The sequence below is a fragment of the Callorhinchus milii genome, unplaced genomic scaffold (assembly GCF_018977255.1).
Source record: "Callorhinchus milii isolate IMCB2004 unplaced genomic scaffold, IMCB_Cmil_1.0 Scaffold9, whole genome shotgun sequence".
NCBI classification, from domain to species: domain Eukaryota; kingdom Metazoa; phylum Chordata; class Chondrichthyes; order Chimaeriformes; family Callorhinchidae; genus Callorhinchus; species Callorhinchus milii.
This window is the reverse complement of record NW_024704750.1, coordinates 17,788,846-17,808,197: the sequence shown is the minus strand read 5'-3', so window position 1 is coordinate 17,808,197 and position 19,352 is coordinate 17,788,846. Positions and strand designations below refer to the sequence as shown.

Sequence of the window (19,352 nt, the reverse complement as noted above, 5' to 3'; positions counted from 1 at the left end):
GGTTCAATCAACATGAGAGGCAGCAGGAGCTCTGCAAAAACCATAAGCTGATTAACTTTCTTCCAATCTAGACAATTAGAGGAGAGTGCCAGCGCTTCGGATTCTTCCCCTGTAAAGAAGGCAACAAGAAATTAATTACTTATACTATTTTCAAACGGAATTAATGCATTGAATGAACCCTTTTTGAAACAGAAAATTTGGTCACTCAATCAATCCATGGCTGTTTGTGGGACACTGCCGTGAGCAATTGTTTGCCGTGTTTTGTCCACAAAAGTATACAGTCAATTAATTCACTTTACAGTATATCCTGTGAAGCGCTTGAGACGTCTCAACAACGTGATAAGGCACAAAATCAAATGCAAGTATTATTAGTTGTAAAAAAAACTATCCAGAGAGAATTCTTTAGCCATCAACTCACATGATTGCGCCACCTCTTTCCCCTTGTGTAGCGTATATTAAACTTTCAAAAGATGATGGTCAGAAAAAGAAAAAAGATGAGTTTGAACAAAACTGATGGCCTCTGCTGTCCTTCAGAGCCAGCTCCACTTCATTTAGGTGAAATGTTTGCCACAGAAAGTTTTTAAACAGCAAAAGCACAGCTAATTTACCATTGTGAGCAGCCTGGCTGTGGTTCAGTGGAATGAACGTTGCAGAGCAATGTGATTGATGCCTCGTCTCTGAAATTGACACATAGTGCCCAGGGCAGGCTGGAGCAGCTCTGCTCAATGCTAATCATTGATAATGGATTTAACTTGAACATCTGCTGCCGCACCAGTAATCCTGTAGAAACAACATGCAACCAAACCAAACCCTGCCACACAAAAGTAAGGCGTTTTTAAATTTATATAAAATAAGACTGAAAGTTAAAGCAGAGTGGACTAGTGATGGTCTGGTGACCTGTGGAAAGGCACAGGATAGTTCAGGATAAGGAAACACTGAGTACCGTCCGTGTGATAGAAGAAGAAAATCAAAGAGCCTGCCACTAGTCTGCTTTAAGACTTAATTCCTTGAAACTCGCTTCACTCTGACAGACAGCACTCGCCTATTTAAATGCGTGAGCTTTTCAAAAGCGATTGGCAAAAATCTGCCTCTGTCCCAGTGCCCCCCCCCCACACACACACATGCGTAACTGTTCATGTTTCAATCTATTTTCAGCCATTTCACAAGAAGGGTTCAAAATGAAGGAGGCCCTTCAGCCCGTTTGACCAAATTGGTCCAGAAAACACATTCTCCCTTCCTCCCTTTCCACCATCAAACTGTTTCTTAAATTAATCCAGTGACGTGGCCTCAACCACCCTTCCTTGGTAACCTGTTTCTGCCTTTAATTACAAATGTAATTAAAGGTAAATGTGATTCTATATTGTATTTATTTACCCTTGAGGTAGAGAAGTATTGTTCTAAAATGGTCCTTTGAAACTGCTGAATTTGTGCCCTCTTGCATTGCTGTCTTGACATATCTGGGAGTATTCTGATTTTACTTGCTCAATCCCATTTAGCTTCTTTTATACCTCTACTTTTGTACTTCTTTTGTCCATTCTGACATGTCTCTTTCCAAGGCTGAAATCTATACTGCATATGACATGCAAGGATTGTTTATTAAGTTTTGATTCTCAAGGCATACAATCTGGCAGAATATTCAGCAAATGTGGTGATTGTAGGCATACAGGTACATTTTATACTCAATTTAAATACAAATCACATTCTAAACATAGTTTACCTGCTGCTTGTTCTGCTACTGCACAGAATTTAACTACAGGTTGTGAAAGAGTTCTCTATCTGTTGAGTAAATAAATAAAAGGATTGCTCATGGTAACATGGAAGAAGGATGGAAACAATAATAATAATAAAAATCATCTTTGCATTTGATATACCGCCTTATCACGACATTGAGACTTCTCAAAGCACTTCACAGGATATACTGTAAAGTGGGTTGACTATCTTGTGGATGAAAACGCAGCAGCGACTTGTGCACAGCAATTTGCCACAAACAGCCGTGGGTTGAGTGATCATTTTATTTGGGGGATTGTTGGTCAGGACACCAGGAGATATTCCCTTCTCTTTTCGAATTGTGCCATGGGATCTGTAACATCCATCTGAACAGGCAGACTGGACCTTGGTTTGATGTCTCATCTGACGGAAGTTAAATCCCAGTTCCTCATCACGCATTGATTCATGATTAATCCTGCTCCTTAATAAATTGATGTAAAGGTAAGATGTCAGCAGCATTTAAAGCTGCATCTTAAGCTTGGCCCCAGGCAGGGAGGTGTCCTGTATCTCTCCTGTGTCTTGATGCTGAACGGGTTTACCACCCAAGAACAGCAGAGGGGGATGGAGAGTAATCCTGTCTAATTCCAGAGAGCAAGAAGTGCTCAGCAGTGAAAATAACTGGCTGTTGGTGATCACAACCATCCTGGGATTTGGGGATAGACAAAAGATGAATTTTATGCATCTTCCACCTTGTATAACTGTTCCCTCAGAATGGAGTTAGCAAGTGCTGGATAAAGGCTTTACAGGCTTTACAAATGTGTTTGAACAATTTTGGGAGAAACTGCTTGTAAGTGTCGGTGCAAAAAGAAAGGGGGTGGGGTGGGGTCGGAAGTGGGGAGAGAACTGATGACTAGGACGATCGCCTCAGATGAGCCGTTTGTTTCTAGCTCGGTACATTTTTGGAAAATGGGTGGACTCCCCTGGGTAGCTCCAACACGGACAAAGCAGGGAAGCGGATCACATGCCTTCGTCAATGTAAGGGTTGACATTCCTAATTTTCCTTTCCAGGGGAAGTGGGGGGGGGCGTGGGGGGGTGATGGGGCAATATCCAGACCACCTCCTCACTGCCTCCCATTTAATGGCACTGTGTTACTGGGAGTTCTTGTCTCATTGGGTAATTTACTTTTGTTACAAGGATGTGCTGTGACATTGCCGTGTCCAGTATTCATAGATAATAGACGCTTTATTGGCTAATGTTCCAGGCATGAGAAATTGCAAATAACAACTGCGGAAGAAAACAACTGGACTTGTAAACATTTTTATGCAACTCTTTTCCAGTATCCAGTACTACAATTCACATTTTTAAAAAATCTGATTATTTTAATGAAATTCTATTTTTGACATAAAATAAATTTACAGTGGCAGTTGTGTGGCTATAGTTATACTGTATTATTGCTAGGTGCCATTGCTAGTAATTTGATTCATAATAAACAGCACTACATTCATTTACTTCCAGGGCTTTCTTTGATTGCTAGAACAATAGGTGGATTTTGTGCATTTCACCTTTTATTCCCGATGGAATAAAAGGCCGAGTCTCAACACCACCACTAAGTGGCACTGTCTCTCTGCATAAAGTCAAAATTAATCTTCAATCCTCTTGCAAATGCTCTTGAGTTTTGTTCAGTGATTCAAAATCTTTTCGACAGCTCAATACTCTGCCAGCATGGTGAAGGTGATTTAGCACCAGTTTTGTGAGATTGATGTTGCCCAGTGATGGATCACCAGTGCAAAACTAGTTCTACAGTGTCTGTTAACAAATATCAAAGACTTTAGATCATAAGAACAAAGCTTGATAGGCTGCAAAGGACCTTTGCACTCACTCATTGTGCTGCAACTCACAGCTCGATCCAATGTGTTATTTACTTTATAGATTGTAATTTTGGATGTCTGGCCCTGACTATGAGATAACTGTCAGCGCATTATAATGCAGTAATCCTACTGAGGTTTAGGTGGATTGTACAGATAGCCATGACTAGCTGGGAGTGAATTACATGGAGAATACTGGGTAGCTATCTGTTAGATAACAGTGAACGGCTGGGAGTAATTATGCCAGGGATGCTCCGAAGGCTGTCAGTGCATTATACTGAAGTAATCCAATAGAAAGCCTCAGATGGAGTCATAAACTGTGAGACTGAAACTGGCCTGGTCTGTCCACCAGATGAATTCTGATATTAGATTACTGCTTGTAATTTACTGGCGTCTAGAATTATTTATATGGTATCGAGGCCAGTGAAAGATTTTTTCAAATGATATTGTTTAACACCACATAAAGGCCTCACAGGATTAAATACAACTTACATTTATATGGCACCTTTCACATCAAAAGTACATTTCAAACACCTGACATAGCTACATGGGCACCTGAGCTGGGGGTGGGACTCGGGGTTGGAGAGGGGACACAAGCAGTCATGGAATAAGTGACTAATTTTTTTTAAGGGATTATGTCTGTGTGTCAGCACTGAGCCAGAGAGAGCGTGTGTGTGTCTGTGTCAGTGAGAGAGAGCAGCGCGATCCAGGTGGTGGGCAACCATCTGATCTCAATCAGTCTGTCAGCCAGGCACAGAGAGTGTGTATGACTGTGTGCGTCAGCCTGGCTCAGTCACTCTCTCTCTGGCCTCTGAGTCAAGATATTGTGGGGTTGAGCCCCCCCACACACAAGGCTGTGAGCAATGTGAAGCAAGGAAACTTTTGGTTTTGCCCTGCCCGGGAATTTAATCCGGGTCCTTTCGCTACAGGACTCCGACAGAATTCTGGACACTCCAAGTCCAGTAAACCGAGAGGTTACTGTATACCAATTCCCTGCTCTCCCCATACGTTTTTTTTATATGGTTTCCCTTTAAATGTTTATCCAATTATTTGCCTTTTAATATGATCTGAGCCTCAATAGCCAGTTGTTACAAAGTGTCTGTGCCTGGATACCAATCCTGCGTCAACAGATCAGCACAGAATGTGATACAATGAAATACAAATTTACATTTATATAGCATCTTTCATGTCCGGATATCCCAAGGCACTTCACAATACTGGCTTGGCACCCGAGCTGGGGGTGGGAGCCGAGAGGGGTGGGCAGGAGAAAGATGACCGAAAGATGTCTAAAATGCACCTTGTTGCATGTAATCTTGAGATTATAATTATTATCGTATAATAGTATAACTATAGTAATCTGACAGGGTGGTGGAAGCAGGTTCAAAAATAACTTTCATGGGGAATTGGATATATGCTTGAAAATGAAAAATTAGCAATACCGTGGGGAAAGTGCAGGGTAGTGGGGATAATTGGATAGCTCTTTGAAAATATGATGGCCCGAATGGCCTTCTGTGATGTAAAATTGTACGATTCTACATTTCAGCTCAATCAACCCCTGGTTTATTATTTTCTTAATCCATGAAAGTGAAAGTCTTTAATTTGAATTAAAACATTGACAGAACTGCCATCTTCCAAATAGTGGTGCAATTATTCAATTAATTGAAAAGCGAACGATATGATTAATCAACATTGCAGCAGCTTTGCAGAATATGATATCATAAATCTCCATAAATTATTGAATGCTGAACTATCTGCAATCCATTTTGTTAAATTTGTTCCTGTCTACAGATTGCATTTCACGGTATAATATTTCAACCTGATCAATAGGTTTAAAACTCTGTCATGGGTTCCAGATCAATACCTGTCAGCCTCAGAGGCTCGTAATGACCTATGCTGTCAGTCGTATCGCTTTTTCCCTCTTTCTGTTAAAAGGGAAATGTGATTCTTAATGTATACAGTGCTCTGAGAGTTCTTTTATGTTCCGTCTCAGGAGACATTGCTGTTTTACATTGTGTCTGTGCCTGTGGCAGTTTTAATTGACATAGGCAGGAGTGGTACTTTCAAAGAAATGTTCCTCCTAATAATATAGTAACAATGCTTTTTTTTTTATTGACCATCAAAAATAATGTTCGAGGGTTAAGAAGGTGCCTCTGGCCTGCAGATCACAAGGTTACAAGAGAGGTTTGGATGAAGAAAACACTTTGGCTCATTTGATTCCACCTTCTCATCCTCCTTCACCTACACCAAGCTTTTTTTTAAAACTCTTCCTCTTAGCCTATTACAGTCATTAATTGTAACAATAATAATCTTAGCATTTGGTATGAGCCTGATTGACACATGCTGATTGGGCAGAAATACTTCCTAGTGTTTGTCTAAAAGAAGGGATTGGCCTTCAGTCCAGTACATTATAGCCCTGTACTTTGTGGCTCCAATACTTTTAGGCTCCTGGGCAACCTAGCCCTAAGGCATTACATCCCCAGTCAATAATAATAGATGTGATACTGGTTTGCACCCATGGTTGTCCACAAGAATACCCAGGCATGGAACTCTCTTTTTAAGAACTGCCAAACATTAGCTTCCAAATGAAGACCCTGAGTGGTTGGAGAAGAGAGAACCAGAGGCAAAAGTCCTGCTTCTGATCATTGTCATTAGACCCCCTGACAGATGAAGACAAATTCAAGCTTGATTATGATGCTCCCTGCAATTGAATACCGATCCAACACTGCCTGTCTACACTAATGCAAGAAGAATGGCAACTTGGGTGATGTACCAAACAGCAGCCTTGGAGTTCTATCCAAGTAACGTGCTTCTAGAGAAGGTGTGGCGAGGGGGTTGTGTGGTAGAGAAATGATAAAAACTGGACACGATACAAAAGCTTAGTTGCAACTTAACTATCCTTGCATTTGATACAAGGCCTCATCAGTTCAAAACATCTCTAAGTGTTTACAAATATTCCTTAAAGTGTTGGCAAACAATTTGTCCATAGCAGTATCTCACAAATAGCCATGAACTGAAAAAACTTTTTTTTTATCTGGGAGGAACTTCTTTCTCTTTTTGAATAGTGCCATGGGATCTTTAACCCCCTGATCAGACAGACAGGCTTTCAGTTAAACATTTCATTAGAAGAACGGTGCTTCTGACAATGTAACGCTCCCCCAGCATTGCACTGGAATGTGCGCTCAAATCCACAAACATCTAATTCGGAGGCAAGAGCGGTACCAGACTCAGGGCTTTCAGTCCCTCTGTATCAAAAGAGGTTTTCATAAAATGTTAATAAACAGAGCAGCAAGATCTTTAGGGAGAGCAATTTTACACACACGGGGGGGGGGGGGAGGAAGCAAAGGAGCTGCCTGGAGCTTGTTCCTGTCCAGTCTGTTGGTATGTTTCTTCTGTCTTAGAAGTGCTTTGGAAGTAGTAACTGAATGGAATTCCATGACCAAATACTGATGTTGAAAGGGAATACAATTAGAGCAGGATGTCACCGGTACAACTCAGTTCTCAGCAGGATTAGTTACCGATGGCTGCCATACTGTGATCAGGCAATGAAGAGCAGAGGCAGGGAAGATTAGAGATGTGGTTCATCTTCTCCCCCAAGCTGCTTCTCTACATTTCAGAATACTGTGGTAAGGCACAGAACAGCTTTGGTGAAGATGAGGAACAAGATCTGTAGGCTCTCTTCCTAGACTTCTTGTGCTTCAATCTGCAGTATTTTGTGCTTCTTGTCCAGTTTAGTAATATTTAATATTAAAGAATAAATAAAATTTCACTCTTATAAGTTATTCTGTATAGAATAGAACATTTAAGGAATTTCAATTAGCATTGAAGTCTATTTTTTCTTACTGTCCATTTCTGTGAACATCGATGACAGGAATGGGTATTAGGAGGAAAGGTCTGTCATGCTTTTGAAATCATTTTGGCTCAGTTGCTGGCACTTTTTGCCTCTGGGTCAGAAGGTTGTGCGTTTGAATCTAACGACAGGATTTGAGCTCATAATCTAGGCTGACACCTGAGTGTGGAACTGAAGGGGTGCAGTGTTGTAGATGCTGGTCTTTAGAAGAAATGTTAAGCTGAAGCTTTGCTCTTGGCCAATCTAACACCTTCCTCTAACTCCAGCTTCTGAAGTGCACTCTGGAATTTATATACCCTCATTGGGTGAGTAATTAGTGCTAACAATGCCTTGGGATATCCTCCCGACAGGAAAGGCTCCAGAATAAATATAATTTGTTGTTGTAGTGTTGTACTGTGATTCCATGGCCAGAAAAGGCTGGGTCGAAACTGCTCAAATACGTAATCGTGTAAGATTTTCCCTGCCAGCAGACAGAGGAAGCTTTTATTTTATCAGTCTTGCTCAAGTTTCAGTTTAGGATGTCAGAGGTGAAAGGACCATGTGCTTACGCACTGTACAGCACCAGAAATTCATCTCCCAGTGATCAGAAAGAAATTGTGTGTGGGAATCCATGGGTGCAGATCCTGGTCACACCACTAAGTGGCCCAAGGTCTTGACGACAACCACTGTGTGATTATGTTGCTTGGTAAATGGAGTCAAATAATAATAATCCTCGCATTTATCACATTGTTGAGACATCTCAAAGGGCTTCACAAGATATACTGTAACTTGAATTGATTATATTTTGTCGCCGGAATATCTTGGGAAGATTGTAGAAAATTAGAGAGAAAAAACTCCCAATACCCTCGCACACTTGCAAAACAAATCATACCAAGGAAAAAAAACCTTTTGAAACTAATCGACAGCTGGTCATGAATGTCAAGCCACGCTGTACCTTAATTGAACAGTTTCTGAGCAGCAGAAGGGCCCCTTGATCGAATTACTGTGTTAAACTCACCATCTATTTTATCAATACTTTTCCTTAATGCACAGAAAAATATGTAGGAAAAAAACCTCTGGAGGAAGTTTAATTGTTTACATTGTGCGTCCTTGCTCTTCACAGGGAATAGAGGATATATATAGACATTTGAACGTAATATTGGATTGGTGTATTGCACATTTTAAATCAATACTTATAAGAGAATCTGATGACTAAGTGCATTGTCTGGTGCTATTGAGCGACATAAGACCAGAAAGGTACTAGGTTTGATCATTATGCTTTGGGCAGTTTGGCAGTAATGTGGGGAAGAATGGTGGTGAAGGGGGGATATAATTAACTTTAGTGCCACACAGATTAGTGAGGAAGGGGGGAAAATTCTGATCCTGATCCCTAATCATTGAGTCCTGATGTAACGTCTGCATATGAATGTTAATAATGCTTTTATATAACGCCTGATCACATCAAAACTTCCAAAGCGCTTTATAACTTAAAGTGTAGTGACTGTGTATTTGTTATGCAGAAGCCAATTTGTATACAGCAATGTTCCACAAATAACACTGACGTGAATGACAACTCTTTTTTAAAATTTGAGATGGCTTTACGGTCCTGAAAGTCAATGTAAAATGTTTTTTTATTGTTTTGTTGGCCAGGTTATCAGAAGAAATCCCCTTCACTTTTCGAATAGTGCCATGGGATCTTTAACATCCACCTGAACAGGAAGACAGGACCTTGATTCAATGTCTCATTCAAAAAGACAGCACCTCCAAAAAATGCAGCACTCCCCTGACACTGGATTGAAATATCAGCCGAGATCTTAAATCAGCGAATTAACATGGAGCTTGATCTGACAACCTTTGGGAGAAGACGAACAGACAGATTTATATACTTTGCATAAACTTGATGACTACACAGGAGGTGGTGAAGCAGATTGGCTTGGCACATCCAAGAGAGAATTTCATACCCCCTCCAATTTCTCGGTGAAGGATTGAATTGAAGGCACAAGGATAGAGTATGTAGGATTATTTCCTGCTTTGAGTCTAGACAGATGAACAACTATGAAATTCTTGGTGATCAAAGGAGCAGGCCAGCAATGCCCTACAACCAGCCATGAAATGAGCACCCAATTTTACTTGGGGGTGGGGGGAAAACTCCCTCTCTTTTCCAGCGCCATGGGATTTTTAATATCCACTTGAACGGGCGGACGGGACCTCATTTTAACGTCTCATCCGAAAGACGACATCTCCGAAAATTCGCCGCTCCTCCTCAGCGCTGTATCAAAGTGTTCAGCGAGTCAATGACATGAGTTCCGAACACCCGACGCAGAGCTCGAGTGCAAACCTGTTGACCCAGCGCTTTTGGGACGTCCTCTCGACGTGAAAGGCGTAATAAAAAAATATAAATGGTGGTGGTGGTGGTGGTGGTTGTTGACCCAGAGGCGACAGTGCTACCTCCTGAGCCTTGTGTTGTGTGATGTGACCTCTCCCCCTCCCCACACAGCCCTTGATGAGCACCGCCAGACAACTACACTTCCCAGCCTGCACCGGGCCTCCTTCCCACGGGCGTCTTGAATGGCCGGGCCGCAATGGCTTGTGGGGGCGCGTGTGAAAACCAAACGGCGGCGGCGCTGCTGGTGGTGGGGGGGGTGGGGGGGGGATGGGTGGAGAGTTGTCGCCGCAACCTAACTTGAATGCGGCAAGCGCTGTGACGCCAGTTGACGGGCGCGAGCGGCGGCCAATCGGAGAGCCGGACCGCCGGGGTCCCGCCTAAATTGGGCCGCGCCGCCCAATCAGCGGCGGCCTAACGGCGAAAGGGGCGGGACATCCTTTGTCAGGTTGGGTTGACCGCGTCGGTTGCGATGGTACAGTGCGACGTAAGCTGTTGGTGCAGTAATGGAAGGAGGAGGCGGCGGCGGCGGCGGTGCTCGGTCCTGAGGAGGAATTTTCTCTTTTTTTCTCTCTCTCTCTCAGCCTGTCTCGCCGCACCACCCCACGAACACACCGCCCGCCCGCCCGCCCGACAGTCAGCCCCCGCCTTCGCTCGGAGATGAAGCGGGACGGGATAACGACCCGTTAACGGGTCCCCGCGGCTTGTAATATAGGGGGAGAGGGGGGGAGAGAGGGAGAGAGAGAGAGAGAGAGAGAAGTCAGAATTGGTAATTAACCCTGTGCGGGCAGTGATGGTGGTGTCGAGTTATTTTCAGGGTAAGTCGGTGAGGTACTTAATTTGGAACACATATTCGAGGTGTGTGTGTGTTGAGGGTGTGTGGGGTTGAGGGGGTGTGGGGTTGAGGGGTGTGGGGTTGAGGGGGTGGGGTTGAGGGGGTGTGGGGTTGAGGGGGTGTGGGGTTGAGGGGGGGATTTTTTTCCCCCTCACATTGTCTTGGCAACAGCTCGTCCCCCTTTTCAAATATCCAGTCTTAAGGTGGAGAGAAACGATTTGAGACAAAGATGCCCCTGTCATTGATTTTATTTTTTTAATGTATTTATATATCTGTATTGTCTGTATATCTCTATATCTATCTCTATATCTCTATCTATATCTATATATCTACATATATATGTTGCTTCTTCTGTTTTGTGTTGAGTGGGTTTGTTCATTTGTCTTTAGGGGGTGGAGGGTGGATTTGAACCGAGCCCACCCCCCCTCCCCCACCACCCCACCCCCATTCTCTTCTAGGAATGTATTTGTTGTATTATTCATGGGTTTTGATTGCGAGCCGATAGGCTCTTTCTGGGCTCATTTGCTGTTTCAGGTGCTCGCTCGGTCCTGCCGAGTCGCGCATCTTTTTTTATATATTGAGAGGTGTGAATATATCTACATATATTTATATTTATAATTACATGCTGTGGATACCATTTTTTAAAAAAAATAATAAACTTAATACAGTGAGTAACGGTGAGGATAAAACCATTTCCCCCTCCTTTTCGACCCCCCCCCCCCCCCCCACCCCCCATCCCTGGTTCTAATGTCAAGTCTCCATTTCATGTGTTTGACAGTCTGACTGCATTCGCTCACCATTTATTTATTTATTGTCTGTCTGTCTGTCTGTCTGTGTATCTGCCCCAACCTCCAAATGAAAGAAGACGTGCGTTGATCTACCGCTGTTTAATGTTATATTAGGAGCGCAGTAGTTGGTAATGAACTTCTGTCTTTAAACCCTTCCCCCCCCACACACACACATATGGGGCTGTGCATCAAATCTGCCACCGCGTAGCTGTAGATAACAATATTTGACCTTGCAGTAATCCTGGATGTAGCATTAGTAAACGTTTAGAAGTAATTGACGCATAATGGAGTGAAACATTTGCCGCATCAGTTTAATTGTTTTTTTCTCTCTCTCTTCTGAATTAACATTTGGTCCGAGCGGATCGAAATGCCGCAGAAAATGCAGTTCCTCTGCAATCTTAGTGTCTCATGTTGTATGCCGATCATGCCTTTGCGTCATTTAATATGTACATAGAATTATAAGCATGCATTCATTCATACTCTATATTTGATACTCATTCGGGCGGATGTGCAGTTAGTAAACAAGGAAAATAAGATTTAATTACTCGTACACTCGCTGATGTCCGACTGGTGTACTTCAACTGGTGTACACCAATTGGTGGACAGAACACAGTAGTAATGGGACCCAAACGCGTTTTCTCCCCTTTCCTCTCTTTTAAGTACATATTCGGGACTTGTTATGTGTGGGAATGTAAAACTCCTTTAGAATTCAGTTGAATGTGCTTCACGTGGAGTCATCTTTTTTTTAAAAAACGATTGCTATGAGTCGTTTGGTTTTCTTTTCACAATGTGTGCAAAACGGTGTCGTTTTTTAGAAAAAGCTTTTAATTTATTGGATGCTTTGCAGGACATCATTTTACAGGATCATTCATAGGAGCATTATGTCCTTACTGATTGAACAATGTGTTGACATTGTATCAATAGCCATACAGACAAGCTATGTAACTACGGTACTTAACTAAGTTGAAATGTGTATGTGATCCTTTACCTATCCAGTTGAATTGATTTATATTTTAATTGTAACAATTAATAATTATTTTTTTCTGCAAGAACAGTGTTTGGTAATTGGTTCTTCCATGAGGGTATTTAAGAAAGACTGGGTTCATGTGTGCGGGCAGAACTGGATGTGAGCTCATGAAATACTATATCGTGTACCATGGTTTGATCCAATCATGATCAGTTTTCTAGAGCCATACAGTTCATTAGCTTGCAAGTAAATGTTATGACCACCATTACTTTTAGGACATTGGGTCTGCTGTAATGATGGTCAATGTGAACCTACAGTTAATGATTAAAATGTTTTGCTGATAGGTTAATTTGATATGATTTGGGAATTCATGTGGGTTCATATGGGCATCATGTAGCATGGGCTGGTTAGTAATCAAGAGCAAGAACCTCAGTCAGATTTCCCCCTTCTTTCCAAACCGATGAGGTGATAAGGTCAATTGTTGTACAGGTTAAAATCAGCTTCTGCAGCCACCCTTATTGTATAGTGTATGTTGTTAAATTTAACATTGTAGTTGTACATTAGCCCTCGGGTTGTAACAAGATTGCCCTGATGATAATAAGCCAATAAGATGCTGCTCCTAGCTGCTAGTCTTAAGATTTGTACAACAGGGAAAAACGGTACTTGGAATCACACTGCTTACATAATATTTCAGCACAGATTTTTGCTGACAATTCTATACCAACGTATACATTGGGAAAAAACACTGACTTTATCTAGTTTAGAAGATCAGTAGTTTCAGTGGTATATTGTTGAATTTTTAGAGAGCATGTTTCAATTCCATTGTAGGTCTTTGTTTGGGTTTTTAGATGAGCACAACACTCCCATCACCGAGAAGGAGGACTAGGAATAGACCAGTCCATTTAGTGTGTCTTTGCTCAGACAATTTATAGAACAACAGTGGTATCTACATCTCACTATCCCAGCCTCAAAGCCAAAGGAAAGCGGCAAGAAACCCAAATGAGTTAAAAAGGGAAAGAAGTATAGGCATTTATTTTTCTGTGCATTTATTTTAAATGAGTGGAGTAAGAATGTGTGTTATTTAAATTGTAGAAAACTGCAGACCTGATCCATGGACCTAAAGTAGTAATCCAAACCATCCTGTAGTATTGAAGGTTTACTGTCCTCCGTGTAGTTTCTGGTGTAACAAGTATACCGGCAAAGTATGGTCTAGACCTGCTTTCATGAGTATTTCTAGGTTTGTGATTCATTGATTGATCGGAATCTGCATTTGTTTCTGGGTGTTTCAGCCCTGTCCAAGCAATGTATTAATCTTTTTTAAAAGAAAATTGCAAATTGATTGACTTGCTCTCTCAATACTTCAAAGCTGTATTTTAAATTGTTGGTACTGATAGGAATTTGAATGAAAAATATGAAAACTCAACTTGAGTCCATAAGGACGCTCTCTATTGCAAGAATCATTTGTTTGCACGAACACAATGGCAGTTTAAATTGATTACACTTTAGCAAGAAAAGCAGCAGCAATTTCAGTATTACCTTTGAGAAGAATCAATATCATGCACTAAAATGTTGCAGTACACACAGGAATCAGGGGTTCAGTATTGATTACCAAACTGTGTTGAATATCGGAATCTGTCTATTTAAAACACTGGGTATTTGATTTTTTTGCCTTCATTTGTGGATATCTTGGTCCCTGCTAATGTCTGTTTGGGTGTGGATATCTCTGTAGTTGGATGTGGGAATTTTATGCTTTTGTCTTTGTGTGCATCTGATTTTGCCTGTACAATATATTAATACATTTTGTAGGACTGGCTTAAAAAAAATTAGGAAGAATGCAATTTTTTGCTGAGCATTGGGTGGGTAGTCATATTGTGCTAGAAGTCAAATTAATTATGACACGAGAAACCACTACATAATGAACATACCTCACTGACCCAATCTTGGGTGGGGCATTGTACTCCCTGAATCTCAAAGTTAATGAAGCAAAAACTGCAGAATATTTATTCATCCCCACACCTCCAATTTTCAACATCAATCTCTTTTTACCCCCCTCCCCCCACACTTGAAGGTTTTAATTTTAAACCAAGGTCCTCTAGTTCACAGCTCATGGACCAAGTCAACTGCTTAAATCTATGCTCCCCTCCTTTAGTCTTCCTGCGAGCAAGAGCAAGTTTATCTGCGAGATAATATAACTTAATAAAGTTCCTGAATCGTGCCTGTTGATTTCTCTGAACCCTCTCCAATGTTTCAATTTGCGTTTGAAGATATGGTGTCAAAATCTGCCCACAGAATTCTAAGTATAGCCTCATCTGTATAAGGCCAGAATAAACTTTGTTGTATTTTCTCAAGATGCAACCTGGTTTTTGGTTAGCTTTGTTGACAGCAGCTTCATGTTCACTGGAAACTTGGTGATCCCATTTGAATCTTTCATATTCTCTTTGTAGACATGAATGTGCAGCTTTAGGCTTTGTTGCTGGAATGGCAGCTGTAAAATAGAGAAGCCTTTTATAGTCTAGATTTTAGAAAGAAAGAACTTGTGATTTTATAGAGCCGTATGCCTTATTATCTCCAAATGTATTTTTGTAGCCAAAGCTCGCTTTGCTAGTTTTTTGTAGAAGTACATGGTTCTGGGAAAGTCTACCTCTGTCTGAATTTGGAATAGGGATTGCATCTTAGGGTGAGAGTAACAATTCCATTAATAATTCTAGTGCTAGAGCTGTACACAGATAGACTGGTATTGCAGTTTATCTTTTACCATTTCTTAGAATATCAGACCATGTCCAGCATTGGTAATTCAGTTTGCACCATTTCAATGCTAGCATGTGATTTGCTTTCTTTCCTGAAGGCCATTTTCCTTGCATATATAGAAATGAATATATTTTGAATTGGTGGGAGAGGGTGGAGATCAATATTCAAAGTGTGTTGCAGCTGAATAAGTCTATTCGCATCTAGAAATCGCCTCAGCTTGAAGTATTCGAGGGAACGCATTTGGAAGAAGTGTGCCAGTAATTCTCTTGTTACTCTTGCTCACATTTTTGTAGATGACCTATTTTCTTATGATAATCTTAGGATAATTTAAATCAATTATGTTCTTTTTTTTAAAGACGTCCCTCCCTCTCTCCTTCTAAAAGTTCTAACAGACCACAATGCCAATTGAGATTACAGGCTGCCTCCAGTAAATCATACAAGTGATCGTTATTTATGTGCGAGTCCAGACTGCGGGCATTGTGACCATTTGCCGTCATAGCTGAGGCCTACCGCGTTCTTGTTCGATATAAACACACACGTCTTTGTTAGCCGAACTTAATGGATAACCATCTAAAGCAGAAATTCACTGTGAATTTTTTTTTGTTTTCGATATGTGTATAATATAGTAGATGAAGGAATGTTGTGGCATCTCTCCTCTCTGAGGTCCACTGACTCAATATACACTAGAATTGTTGCTGGAATCTTTCTGATTTGTAAACTCATTTTCACTTTGTCAATACACTTTGTAATACATTAGTGGCTTATCTCATTGTTCTCCTAACACCACACGAATAATGACTTTGAAGTTTTGTATTGTGTAGAGAAATGCGGCAAATAATCTGCACGAGCAACAAGATAAATGACCAAATTGAGGTTGCTCTGGTGTATTTGAATGAGCAAGTAATTTTGGCCAGGTAACCAGGAGAACTCCATGTTCTTTGAAAGCGTGCCATGGGATCTTAATGTCTACCTGAATTACTGAAACAAGCTGAAAGACTTTGATTGAGACCGCACCTCTGAGAGTGTAGCAGCCTGGAAGCCACCACCTAATAACCAGAGGAATGAGTGTTACTGAGTCAACAGATACTTCCTCCAATGTTGCTCCCCAAATTGCTAACTGTGTGTTAACTATTATGCACAGTACTTGCATTCTGGTGTCGTGCTTTTTTGAAAAAAAACGTGTATTTTTTATAATTATTACATTGAAATGTTTCAAAGTGCTTCACAAGTAATTTGTGCCAAGTTAATCATTATTTTATAAGTCAAGCACACAAACCGTTATGCACACAAGGAGCCTTTTGGTGAATGACCAGTTAATATAGAAGGTTGTTGGCCAGGACACTCACTGGAAGTAACTTTGAACATATTGTGCAAATCGGATGCACACAATAATGAGCATGCACACTTTTTCAATGCCAAGGAATAGCTGCATTAACAGTGGACTGGTTCTCAGTTTAACATCTCAATTGTCAGAGTGTACTTCTGATATTCCAGCAGTCCCCCAATATCTCATTGGAGTGTCAGTTTTAAATATGAGCTCAATTTTTGAGGACCAGAGATGAGAGTGCCACCTACTGAATCCAATTGATACTAAGTTTCCATAAATTCAGTGCATGATCCATTTTTATTTAATTTATTTGGTTGTTTTAGCAAAATTTGCAATCCTAAACATAAAATCATTTGAAAGAAAACGAATAGCAGCAGTGTTGCCTTAGTCATCACATTTAAGAGAGCAAAAAAATCCTGATTTTGGCATTTTATATTTCATTTTAAAGTTTGCTATCACCAGACTGAAAATTGCCTTGTATCACACGTTGACCAGTAAATTAAATTGAATAGGTAATGCATCACTGTAGAAGACCAGTGCTGGCCAATTTTCTTTCCAAGTAGGAGCTGGATAAATGCATTGTGAACACCTTGGTTACTTATTGCCAAACTGATGCAAGGTTCAACAACACTGCATGAAATAGCCTTTAATTGACTGTAAATACTTTCTTCTGGGTATCTGACAGCACACTTGTCCTTTTTTTAAAAAGATATTAATTAAATTGATGTCTCAAAGCTTTTCACAGAATATATTGTACAGTGGATTGACTGTGTATTCAGATGACTGAATGAGATGGCATAGTGTGGAATGGTAATCTGGGAATAGGACATTTTTTCAATTTATTTAATCCCTTTCTCTCTCTCCCATCGCCAGACATAGCACTTACCAAACTGTGCATAACACTCTTTGGAATTAGATAAGCAGGATGTGTCCCTCCGGGGAGAGATTGTGCATTCCATTCCAAACATGGGCAAATTTCCATGTATAGATTGCATCCATGGCACTCTGTCTGGTTTGGATACTAGTAAGCATGGTAATGCATTTCTGCACCTGGTTGACCAAAAAAAAAATTCCTGACTGTTACCATTCACCTGTATCTTTCTCCTCTCTCTATTGAGCGCTTCAGATGCATCAAGTCCTGTTTAGTCTTTGTTTGCTGTATTTGCCAGAATCATACCTCATGTATTAGGGCATTACTGCGCTGTTATCGCATGTTTCTGTGCTGTCATGTTGTATTTGTTCAATGTAGAATTGAGAGCTTGCATTTTTGTAGTGCCTTATCACATCTGAGATGTCTCAAAATGCTTTTTAAGTTATTTCTGTCAAGTTATTTGGTACCAGTAAGGGTAACTGGTGATGAAGGGAATGACAAATATATTTGCAGGATTCCTGGCCAAGCTCATCTTGTAATAGCCTCTTGTAATCTTTAATGTTCATGTGAAATAGGTGGTTGGGATTTTAGTTTCACATTTATCTTGAAGATAGCAGTTTTGACAATCCAGTGCCCTCTCATTACTGCATTGGAGTGTTACTGGAGTCTTCTTGACTGAAGTAGGTTTTGAACCAACAGGATTCTGATCCAGGCAAGAATACTGTCAACAGACAGTAATTACACAGAAAAATCAAAAGATCTAACTGGGATGTTGACATTCATTGTGGGACGATTTTAACAGTTTTATTAGCACAGAAGTCATAGTTTGGTTGACTTTCCAATGTGTCTGCCATTGTATGATAAATTTCACCCTAGGAGTACATTAATCTTGGGTTGGATGAATGGTGATGATCACCCTCAGCTGCAACTTTCTGCTTTCATTCGGTAGGGAAGATGACTTGTTAGAAATTCTTAATATAATAAAACAATTAAAATATTTTAAAAATTTAGTTCTTTTGCAATACCATATTCAAGAAATTGTTGTGAGGCCTGTTTTGCCCAAAGGATATTCAGATCCCCCGTGAACGGTATGAAGCACAAACATCTATTGGAAGTATTCAATCAGTCCTCAACTTTAAATTAAGACTGGTTCAGTGGTACCAATCTCGCCTCTGAGTCGGAAGGTTCAAGCCCCACGTCAGGACTTGGAATTGTAAAGCTTAAATGGATACTCCAATGTAGCGTTGAGGGTGTGTTGCATTGTTGGAGGTGCTGTCCTTCGGTTGAGACGTTAAAGCTAAGTCCCGTCTGTCTGTACAGGTGGCAGTTAAAGATCCCATGGCACTATTTGAAAAGAGAAGGGGGTTTCTCCTAGTGTCATGGCCAACAATCCCCCAAATAAAATTGGTCACTCACTCCATGGCTGTTTGTGGGCATTGCTGTTGGCAATCAGCTAATGAGTTTGCCCACAAAATGCACAATGACTTTACAGGATATACTGTGAAGGGCTTTGAGATGTTTTGTCGACTGGATAAGGTGCTCTATCAAATGCAAAGATTATTATAAAAATGAACAATGCCCTGTTTATACAGTGGATAGTTAATGACTGAAATGGGCTACCAGGAAGGGTGGATAAGGCTTGGTTGCTAGACCCATTTAACAAACAGTTTGATATTGTAATGGATGGACTCTGGATAGGGTGGGTACTCTGAAAGTTCAAAGTGTTTTCTTAATCTAAGCCTCTCGTAATTTCTTTTCAAATTTGTAAACCAAGAGTTGCAGGTTGTTAATTCCAGTCGACAACGTTTATCTGTGTTTTGGTTTTACCATGCCTCTTTTCTGCTCTATTCTAATTATTTTCCCAGCATTTGAGCACCTTCATTTAGTTTGGGCCTATTGAAATTTTAAATAAACAACAACAACAAGATTCCATTTATAAAGCGCCTTTCACGTCAGGAGGACGTCCCAAGGCGCTAAAAGCACACAGATTACATTTTTGTGATTAGTGATGTAAATGGTTTTGTTTTAATTCAT

The 19,352-nt window shown here is 40.8% G+C and overlaps 1 protein-coding gene across 2 annotated transcripts in view; it reads left to right on the top strand.

Moving 5' to 3' along the window:
• The first annotated feature begins 10,443 nt into the window (after positions 1–10,443).
• The window catches only part of LOC103178472 (tau-tubulin kinase 2), an 87,310-nt gene continuing 78,401 nt past the window's right edge, over positions 10,444–19,352 (top strand). For both annotated transcript variants that reach the window (XM_042337995.1, XM_042337994.1), the window contains exon 1: positions 10,444–10,600. The gene's annotated coding sequence lies outside the window, so the exon portion shown is untranslated. The remainder of the gene's footprint in view (positions 10,601–19,352) is intronic.